General features: G+C 38.7%; 1 long non-coding RNA gene across 1 annotated transcript; it reads right to left on the bottom strand.

Annotated features, from left to right (window-relative positions):
• Positions 1–3690: 3690 nt before the first annotated feature.
• LOC135301228 (uncharacterized) lies at positions 3691–7388 on the bottom strand. Its single transcript, XR_010362960.1, has 3 exons — positions 7249–7388; positions 6769–6883; positions 3691–3748 (listed from the first exon to the last, which is right to left on the bottom strand). It is a non-coding gene; the product is annotated as an uncharacterized LOC135301228 (long non-coding RNA).
• Positions 7389–10065: the final 2677 nt, after the last annotated feature.

Genomic DNA, 10065 nt, shown 5'->3' on the forward strand with positions numbered 1-10065 from the left:
GTTGCTGATGTTTGGCCCTCCAAAGTCTGGTATGACCTGTGTCTCCCCCTCTGCTGGAGAGCTGCATCCCCTCTCATCCTGGTTTCGTATTCAGCTCCACCCAGTTCTGCACAACTCTTCCTTTTCCATGAGCAAAGCAATTCACTTCTGTTGAACATTAGAGTCAATTTGCCACAGCAATTAAAGATTACTTTCTAAAAAGAAAAAAGGAAAAAAATTAAACCTACCTGCCAATAATAATAATAATAATAATGTTACCTAGCATCTTTCCTGTTGCTGAGCCAACCATGAAAAAAGCTTGACATTCTTTCACAGTTGAAAGATGTAATGAAAAATACATAATTTTCTCTTTTTTAGAGTTCTGTTTTCTGGTAATCTCCAGTTCATGGAAAAGGAGCGTTTCTGTTTTCTAACATGAGCCATTTGATGAGTAGAACCATGACCATGGTTAGGGCTAATGCATAGAAAAACAGATTTTTGAAAAAGTTACAAAATGGATGAAGAATCTCTGGTTAATAAACAAGAGGAGTTCTTGCAGAGGAAATGGAGAAAATTTAATGAACAATGAGTAGAGGAATAGTTGAAAAATATGTTTAAGAGCTGACAAGAAGGGTGGGGTTGGGTGAACTGGTGAGAGAAAAATCTTGTGTTATCAGCCAAAAAGAAAACTTTGAAGTTACCTTCAAAAGCTGTTTTCAATATTTCCTTTTTCTTATTATCAGCAAGTCTTGGTGGAAAAGAAACATGAACTTTTTAATTGGGAGAGAGTAAAATAGATAGCCTGATATCATTTGTACAAAGGATGACTGCAGTGTAATACTGTTACAGGCTAATGTCTTTAAGGCAGCTAAATCATGAAATGTTTATCCAACTTGCAAGACCCCCACAACTATCATCATTTCTTTTTGTGATTTCTCTCTTACCATTCCTTTTCCTTAGATGTCCTGTTGATGTTTCAGGGTTGACTTTAATGTCCTCCCAAAGGAAATAGCTGAAAGATCCAATATGGTTTCTTCTTTAGAAGCCAAGAATGCTTTAGCTCTTTCAACATTTTTTTGCATGGAAATAGGAATAAATGACACATGGAGACTGCTTCATATCACTGTTAACAATTTGACATTACTTTCCTGAAATACTTTATTTATATAAGAATGAAGTTTTAAATAAAGATGCATCTCTTATAAAGGGTATTTATATGTGATATTCACTATTTGCCAACAGCTGTAGATTGTGAACCATGGAAAATATTTAGATCATACTACTACAGCTGTAGGTATTATTTGGTTTCTCTAAGCTTGCTTTGCATCTGATTGGCAAATTTCCAATGGTTCTGTTTTTGAAAGCAGAAGCCTAATAAAAAATGTAAAGAACACTGGTTTAACTGCACTTCTTTCTGATGTTCTAGGGGCAGTTACACACTCTGGTGTTAAGACACTGTGGAGCAGATACACAAGAGAATGTTGGTGACAAAATAGGTAAGAAGTTTGCTTTCCTGATCAGTCCCTCAGCAGTCAGTAACGCACCCAGGGGACAGGTTCACTACATGTGAATTTGATCAAGCTGCTGTTAAAGTTGGATCCTGGACAAACTGAGCTGCCTGTTGAGTGAACCGCTCAACATCAAAGAGGAGCTTACACTTTACCCTGTTTGCTCTACCCAAACTCTTTGTTCTGAGCCATGGCCTTATTTACATGCATTCAAAACCAAATGGAAAATAAAACTGCCAGCAACTAAACTGAAGTGTCATTCCCCATTAAAGGCATAAAAATAGCTACTTTCTTTCTTTTCTGAAATCTTCTGCCCGTTATATTACATCTCAAAGTGTTAATTTCTTTTTAGTTTTTTCATTATTGTTTTCTTTCCCCCTCATTTTACCAGCAGAATGTTGGACTGCTTGGACTTGGATAAAGACCATTCCAAGACAGCCTAGATCCCTGTCATGGTGCCACATTTTGCTAATAACTAGTTACTAATATTAACAGATGTGCTGGTCAGAGCACAGCATGCTGCAAATTGCCTTCAAGAAGCAGAGCAAATCACTGCAACCTGAGTTTCATATATGTAAAAGTAAACATTTGCAAAGGTCTGAGATAGTTATTTTAGTCATGTTGCTCTCACTGTAGTGCCTGTAAAGCAGATCTATTCTGAAAGGTCAGTGTTTTTACTGGTATTACAAAGAACTATCTTTCTAGAGCCCTAGTGTTAAGGTCCCTTCTGTTGTAGTAAATTTAGCCTTTGCTCGACTTTTTGTCAAATTTGGGGAGAACTTGCTGTGGTTTAGGAACTGTGGGGAGGCATGAGTTGCTTTCACTAATTAACTGCTCCAGCCCTTCTCTTTGCTTGCCGTGTCCTGAATGTGCACTAAGCCATGTTTAGGTCTCAGAGCCAGAGAAGGCAGCAGCAATCTGCTTTTGTCTCTCCAAACCCTCAAGGTTGTGTTAGGCTGGTTCTGACTCTCTTACTATCTGTGAGTGAAAGGACTTCTGTCTGTGGATAGGAAAGTTGGATTTATATAATAACATTGAAATTAAATCTGGATGGGGTTCCTTTATATGGCTTTTGTGGTGATTTGTCAAGCTAAGGGCTCTTTTCTGATGGGAAATGTGCTTCATGGTCTGCTCTAGAATGTTGTGGTTATTTTAGTTATGCAGCACCACAGCCCACTATTATAACAAACTTCTAAATTTTAACAGTGGCTGTGCTGATGCCTAACAGCTTTGTATTGTCCTTCCAGTTCACTCTTGTAGGTGATTGCATAAGAACTAGAGACAATAATGTAAACATAAGGTAGAAGCCTTTTGGAACTTTGCACTGGAATGACTTCTTGCACCTCATGTACTCAAAATAATATTCATTTATCAACACACCTGTGTGGTACCCCACTACAGCCATCATCTCTTGTGCTTTGGGGGAATCAAAACTCAGTGACCTGGGAGTGGAATGATCAGGAGCAAAATGAAGAGTCAGGCTCAGCCATGAGAAAAGGCAGAAGAATGTAAGACTGTCAATGAGCACACTGAAAGGACTTGGGTGCTTTAATTCATTTCAGATCCTCCATTTCAGGGGATCAAGAAGCAATAGAAGTGTATGAGAAATACACAGGCAGATGCTTTTACTTTAAAGATTGATTCCTTGAGAATTCAGGTATGGATTTTTGAAGGCATTTAACAGAACAATGAAAAATTATATTATTTTTATACTCTTATATATTTGTTTTTGAAATCTCTCTGGGTGATTGGTCACACAAATGTATTTTGAAATTCAGTAAGCTCTTAATAGGTGAGTCCAAGATTACATGAGACTAAAACTTGAAAGAAATTTCAAATTTGAAACTTTTCTATCTTTTGAGGGCACTTTTTTCTTTTTCTTTTTTTCTGTTGGAACTACATATAACTGCACTAAAATGAATTAGCTAAAAGGAATGCAATAATGCACTTTAATTTTAAATTCTCTTGCTTATTAATAGGAAAATTATTAAAACATCCATGTACAGTTTTAGAGTAGTTATTAGATTTCAAAATTAGGAGACCAAGGGTTAAGTTAATAAAACCTAGCTAAATTAATAAATCCCTCAACTTATATCATGATGATCCCTAAACTCTTTTTTATGTGCATTTTCAGGACAACCTGGCATAGGGTGATTCTAGCTCCCTGTTTGCATATTTGAAATGGCTCTGTCTGACTTACTGTGTACTTTAATGCTCTTAGGAAATCAACCAGCACATGATGAAGTAGTTACTGTCACAGCCTGAAAATTAAATAGAGACAGAAATCAAGGAAATAGCCTTGCTTAAGCTGAAGGCTTTTAATATAATTGAGCTTTCTGGTATTCACAAGATACTTTATTATCTTGCAATATATTGGGTTTTTACTGGCAAGCCACCAGTGCTTCATTTGGACGTGCTGAACATCAAATTCTTAATTGACTCAATCCAAAGACTGGATTTATAGCTGAAGTGAAAATGACTTCTTAAGTTTCCTTAGGCTAAATTCAGTGCAGCCAGATTTCGGTGCTTAGCAGCTGGTGCAGTGTGAGCTGCTCTGGGTTTCTCCAGAACACAAGAGAGAAATGCCTGCAGGCTTAGTACAGACTTTGGGTGAGCTCTTTCAAGGCTCAGGTTTGGACAAAGATCCCAACAGGACCACACGCCTAAGACGGCTGCCTGAAAATAAGTAAAAATAAACTGATTCTTTTCCACTGTTACTTTTAAATAAATCCTTCTGAAGTTTTTCAGTGCAGTTTTAAATAGTTCAAGTCATTGTCCATCCATGGCGCTCCTTCAGATGACTTTTTACAGTTGGATCAAGATTTTCCTAGATGTGGAAATAATTGCTAGAAATAGTTTTCTGTGTACATTCTCTTTTATAGAGAGGTGTCAATAACCATATGTCACCATTCACTTCACATAGTTTATTCCACATGTAGAAATGAGTATATAAGGAACCAGTGTTTGGTCTTAGGTAGAACAGCTTGAGGACAACTTCTACAGTTTCGGAATAGTATTCCCTTTGAGCAGTTTTTGTTGTTCATGCCTGTATATGTGCATAAATACACACATATATTAATGTATAGACAGAATGAAGTGTGGAATCCCTGATTTCTCTATGTTTTCTCTACATTGTACAGCTCCAGCCATAGAATTCAGTCTAGCAACTGTTAATGAGAGTCTTATGATTATACAAAGCAGTGGAAACATGCATTGAACTGTTTTTAAGGAAAAATAACTGAATTTTCAATGAAATGGAAAGTGAATTTAAACTTATAAATTCCAGCTTGCTGAGATGTACCTGATGTTGTCTGAAGAGCTTAGGCTGAAATGATGTATTCCTGTAGCTAATTAAAACTGTAGATGGGACTTCTACTATATTTAGTAATACATAAGGTTTCATTTTTTATGCTTGCATGCTGGAATTTGGCTAAATAAGTGAAATGGCAGGATGATTAACTTAGGCTACAAGCCTATGTGGCAGAAGAAATGGTGGCTAAATGGGTTCAGTTTAACAACTTAAAAGCTTTGGCCTCCATCTGGCATCTTTCCATTCTCAGAGCTATGTGTGGGCCTCTTACAATATTTGGGTATAAAGCCAAATTATTTTCCACCTGGGCTTTGGCAAGGTTACATCTTCATGTGGTGCTAAAGATGAGTTGCCCTTAGTGGTCTTAAGGAAGCCCATGAAAAACACAAATCCATTTTCAAGTTCAGGATTCAAATCAGGGTAAAATACCAAGTTATTAAAAATACAAAAATTTAAGTATTTGATGATGTTTCTGTGTTGGACAATGAAATAGTAGATTTTGTCCAAAGACTGTGTACTCCCAAGATAGAAGGACTTGCTTGCTGTTTGTATTTTATTAATCGTCATTCTTATCATCAATGCATGTGTTTTCAATTTAACAGTGCAAGTCCAAGGCATTGATTCTCCTTGTCTTATTTAGGGAAAACTTTACTCTTTTTAGTTTACTGATCAATTTGGATAAAAAATCCAGGTTTTTTTAAGTACATTCAAACAAATATTTTTCTGACTCAATGTTCTACACTTAGAAATAGTTTGCATGACAATAATTGAAATAAAATAGAAGCCTTTGGTTGTATTATGTTGCTTATTTCAAGATTGTTTGAATTGGATCTTTCACATGTGGCAGACTCTGCCTTCATACATTGTGTGATTCAATTACATTTAATAGGAAAGTGGCACAAGTTTAGGTTCTGCAGGACAATTTACTAACCTCCATGTGCTGCTCCAGAAGGCTGCATATCTGTCAAAAGTTCTGTTCTATATCTGTTTATCCTATGGAAAGAAATATCTCCAGTACCATGGGGTACTCCACTGGTGTTGGGTTGGGTGTTTGGTAGCTGAATGGAGAATTGCTCCAGATGCAGAACACACTGATTAATTCATCTTGTGTGTTTTGTCCACAAAGAAGATCAGAGGCACTCAGAATAAGAATGTAGAGGCACTTTTCTTAAGCCCAAAATATGGTTTAAGAAGTCCAGCTTTGGCAAAAAAAAAAAAAAAAAAAAAGGATTTGCCTCAGTTTCTCTATTTATATCTTCCTGCCTTCCTATGACAAAGATTTTTAGAGAGGCCTTCCTTGGTTTACAAATAAATCAGCATAAAGAGTTTCAGAGATCCATTTAGGGGAATAAATAGAAGTTACATGGCAGTTAAATTACCTGAATATGCCCCAAACAGAAGGAAGCACATTTGACCCTGGTTTGTTAGTATTTCCTGTCCATAGTGGGTGTATGGAAAGCTGTTTCCTTCAAATGACCAAACTGCTATCTGAATCCTCAACACTGCGTGCTGCATCTTGGTACTTCAGTGTCCACAGCTGAAGTCTTTGGATTCCCTAAAGACTTTTGCTGAGCACATGTCCTCAGTACCTGAAGTATGAGGGTTTTGCCTCTAAATGGGGTCCTGCCATGACTCTCAAGAGAGGCAGTGGGGCACTCTTACTTTGTTCTCTGGCTGCAGTGAGGTTTCTCCTCAGAGCACTCAGCCTCTTTTTTCTCTCCCCTACCTGCACGCTTGACACGGGTAAGGAAGAGGAGCTCTGCTTTTCCTCAGGAGCCTTGCACTGAAGCACACCCTGCTTGACTTCAAAGACCTTCACTGCCCCATATTTACCACATTCCAGAAAAGTGCCAGAATTTTCTGGGCTGGAAGCCCTCTAAATCATTCTTGTGCTGGCTTTCGTATTTTACATAAAGTGATTAAATATGCACTGGAGCAGAGCCTGGAGTCAGAGTTTTGGTCTTGTTTTACCTGTGTGCTGCAGAATCCTGGGCATGTTCTTCTCAGACTTTCTCTATTGTTCTCTCTTTCTTCTCCTTCATACAAAATTAGGCTGTGCAAAGTGGGTGATCTTTCATAGGAGAAGCTGTAAAATATTAGTACCAAAATACTTTTATATTTTCCAACCAGGATCCCATTAAACATGTGGACTCAAGTCCCTGCAAAGAAAAGATAGCTCTGAACAGGCATTGTGAGAATCAGCTGCCCTTACGTTAAAATAAACCACAAAAAAGCTTTCTGAAACAATGGAATATCTACTACTAATGGGAGGCCACAATGTCTAGATAATAGAAAGTTGGGATAATATAATTTTAAAGAACATATCAGGCATAAATCCAGAGGAAGACATAGCTGGGATGTGGGAAATCAAGCGCAGATATCTGCATGGTTTGGAAAGAGTTGCTGGAGTAAAGATGAGCTTATTTATACTCATCTTAATGCTGGCAATACCATTGGGTGACTCCTTCCAGAGCCAAGAAGCTTCTGCACTGTCCTTAATATGTTTTGGGAGAGCTGAGGTTCCTTCGCATGTCCAGTTTGTGCTTTATAGGACTTTTTAACTCAGACTCAGCACAAGTCATTCACTTGTGTATTGAGTCTGCTCAGCAGTTTCTGGAGCAGAATAGTTACTATGGGGAAGTTGTCCATGAAGTAATAAAGGTTATTTGACCTAATCTGGGTTTACATTGAGACAGCCTCTCTCTGCATCCAGGCCATGGTTAATCCAGCACCCACCCTGGCAGACTGCACAGAACTGAAACCTGACTGCAGACAAGCTGAGGGTAAAGGGATACCTGTGGTTCACTTGAGAGAAATGGTTGTGTGTGAAGGATGGTGATGTTCACGTTCTACAGTCTGGGCTCATGTGAAATGCTACATAACATTCTGGCTGTAGATTTTATCACTACTTATTTAGGATTCAATCTGTCCTGTTCAAAAGGCAGATTCTCTGAAACATTGAGCAATGTGACAGTGAACAGTGAGCAGACTTCAGTTTGTGAGATACTGCACGGGAGACAAAGGAGCCATTCTATCTACCTCTTAATTTTGGGAGTCAATGTGAAACTAAATCCTGCCCTGCCCTAAATCACAGCTCTCTCTGTTGAGTTGTGCTGTCATGCTTTGCATACTAAGGTTTTGTTTGGTGCAACCAAATCAAGTCTTTTGTCTGATTAGTCTTTCTTTTTTCTTTTTTCCAGTGAAAGAAAAATAACTGTAGACATTAAGACAGTGATGTTGTTGTGAAGCAGCAATTTTGCAGTAATGCATAAATTTTAAAACCCTAAATCCTGCTCAGTAATTTCCATCTCAGGATGTGTGTGGTAGTATTCCCAGGCACAAAGTTCATCTGTGGTTTTCTTAATAAAAATATGAACTGCTGTTTATGAAGAGAAACTTGAGGGAACTCCTAGGTTGTGAGGCTGCAAGAACCCAATCCTCTTTGAAATGCAAGGGGGGTGGGTGCCTAAGTCCCTCAGGGTCTCTTGGTTTAAGAGGCACCCATATCCCAAGGATTAATCCCCTCTCCACATCCTGGCAGTGCAGACCTGGCCTGAGCAGAGTGTGATGGTCATATATCCCTGCTTGAAAGAACGCTTATTGCAGCCAGATAAGGAATATTCCTTTGGCCCTGGTTCAGATGGAATTGAAAAGTATGATTTTTCTTGGAAGAAAACTGAATCCCTTAACTGTTTTCTCCTGCTGCCACAGCACAGCTACTGATTTACAGCAGCATGAGGTCTACTTTTCCATCTACATAATATTTGGAGAAAGCTTATGGCAACATAACGTGTAAATGAGTATAAGCAGAGTGTGTTTGCTTTTCCTTCCTGCTTGACTGTACAAAGATGATCTTGACAGTGTCTGTTTTGTGTTGAATGCTGCACACCAGGGGTTCTTTACACTGATGTTTGCACTGCAGGTGACAGCTCCTATTTGCCTACTGGGAATAAAGATTACAGTTTACACCATCTGGGAACAAGAAAATCAAGCAAATCCAATCTCCCCTGGAGTAAAACAGGCACATGAACTGGTGCCATCACCACACTGGATGTTACCAGGGGAAGCCAACCTTAAAACCTGGATGACTCTCCTGAAAAATGGTGCTGGAGAGGTGCTGTGGATCAATGTGCTTGGGTAATCTAACCTTACCTCTTCCCTAGCTGGCACAGGATTTTTTTTCCTGGGCTGCTCTGAAGATTCCTCTGCCTTCCAGTAATGGGCTTCCCAGAGCAAGGTGTGGGCCAGTATCTTGTCAAGTCAAGACTCTGATTTTGTATTTTCCCCAATCTACTGCTCATTTCTGTAATTGCATGTGTAGCCCTGGGTGTCAGAGATAAGGGATGTGAGCAACACTGACAACAGAAAAAAATATTGATGAGCTTCAATATTAATGACTGTTCATTTATTTTGTGATGGGGCTTATTTCCTTGGTTGTTTTTCTCCCCAAAGCTCTGCTACCTTTCTGGTATTTACCCATTTATTTCCTTTCCATGCCAGTGGTCAGGGACTGACAACATGCTCTGCTGATCAGAGCAAACAGGTTTTGAATTTTTTCATGTTTCCAATTTGAAGCATTCCTAACTTTCACAGGGCAAGAATTATAATGGTGCCTTTCAACTGCTTGTAATTTATTACTACTTTTGTGAAAGAATTAAATACATTACCTACAAGCCTAGTCTTGCATTCAGTATAGCCCCAAACCTCTACCAATTGTAATGTGCATTTTTGCAGACATTCTTTTCATGCAATGTATCATAGAATCACAGAATATTTCGAATGAGAAGGGACCCACAAGAATCATCAAGTCTGACTCTTAGTCCTGCTAAGAGTCACCCCAAGAGTCACACCCTGTGCCTGAGAAAATTTTCCAAATGCTCCTTGAGCTGTGTCAGGCTGTTGCTGTGACCACTGCCCTGGGGAGCCTCTTCCAGTGCCCTGCCACCCTCTGGGTGAAGAACCTTTCCCTGATATCCAACCTAAACCTCCCCTGACACAACACAATGTAGTTTTATGGGTCTTTGCAACACCACTTAGATATTTCACCAGAATTCAATTTAACCATACACTTGGAGAATAAAACATGGCCATATACCAGAATGTTGCTATTCTTCACAGATATGTTGAAATCTGGTGCAGCATATGTTTGTCTCCAATGAAAGCCCTTCTGAAACAAGCAAAAGCATGCAGGGATCTGGTGCTAACATTTTAGGTATTAAACCCTTTATCCCAACAAATCATGTCATTACATAAGCACATATCATTAAT

This window comes from Passer domesticus, chromosome 5 (genome assembly GCF_036417665.1).
Source record: "Passer domesticus isolate bPasDom1 chromosome 5, bPasDom1.hap1, whole genome shotgun sequence".
Classification (NCBI taxonomy): Eukaryota; Metazoa; Chordata; class Aves; order Passeriformes; family Passeridae; genus Passer; species Passer domesticus.